The following is a 1,170-nucleotide window of genomic DNA, read 5'->3' on the forward strand; positions in this document are numbered from 1 at the left end:
ACAGGCATGCGCTACCACGCCCGGCTGATTTTTTGATTTATTGTAGAGATGAGGTCTTGCTGCCCAGGCGGGTCTCGAACCCACGGGCTCAGGCAATTCGCTCACCTCAGCCTCCCAAAGGCACGGGATTACAGGCTGAGCCACCGAGCCCGGCTACAGCTCACATTTATTGACTAGGGACATGCAATGTTCTTGAAATTCTGAGGACAACCTGAAGATGACTACAATGAGGTACTACTTAAAGTACTATATGAATCCCAGGGTGGGGGTGATTAATGTCATTTGGAAAGAATGGAGGTAAATTTCCCAGAGAACACCTTTGAGCTGCAAATGGAAATACAAGGTAGAATATAATAGAGGAAAGAAGTGAGATGCGTTCTGGGAGAGAGAATGACTCAGGGCAAAGCAGAGAAACAGGAATAAAACATAATTTTTCTGGAAACGAAGTTAGATACATGGTGGGAATTGAACTGGATAAGGAAGAGAACATTCTCTTTGTCAGTTCTTTGCAGTTTTGTCCTGGTGCATGGCCCTTCGAATTATTCTTTCTTTCTTTCTTTTTTTTTTTTTGAGTCAGGGGTCTCACTCTGTTGCCCAGGCTGGAGTGCAGTGCATGATCACAGCTCACCACAGCCCTATCTCCTGGGCTTAAGGGATTCTTCCACCTCAGTCTCCTGAGTCGCTGGGACTAGTCTTGCACAATCATGTCCAAACTAAATTTTAATTTTGTTATTTTTTTGGTAGAGATGCTATGTTGCCTAGAATTTTTAGGCTCAAACAATCCTCCCTCCTCAGCCTTCTAAAGTGTTGGGATTAAAGGCATAAGGCACCACACTCAGGCTTCAACCGAATACTTACTGATTAGAACTGAATATAATCCTAAATAGTTGATTAACCCAGTATTCACTTTTGGCTCAGATATAACCAAATAGCATAAGTAAATACAGAGGGTCTCACAAGTTCGAGGATGTGCACCTGAACCTCCTTTCAGCCAGTGAATCAGTCTCAATGCATGAATACAGATGATTTCTGCTGAAAAGGAAGACCTGCTAAAGATTGCTCATGCTATCAGATTCCACAAGTAAATGGTGTTTTATAATATGTGTGCCATTTACAATAGTTGGGCAGTATCTCTTTTATATCCAAAGGACATCCACATGGATAGTTTTC

Source organism: Carlito syrichta, unplaced genomic scaffold (assembly GCF_000164805.1).
Source record: "Carlito syrichta isolate Samal-C Ts95f unplaced genomic scaffold, Tarsius_syrichta-2.0.1 Scaffold287506, whole genome shotgun sequence".
NCBI lineage: Eukaryota > Metazoa > Chordata > Mammalia > Primates > Tarsiidae > Carlito > Carlito syrichta.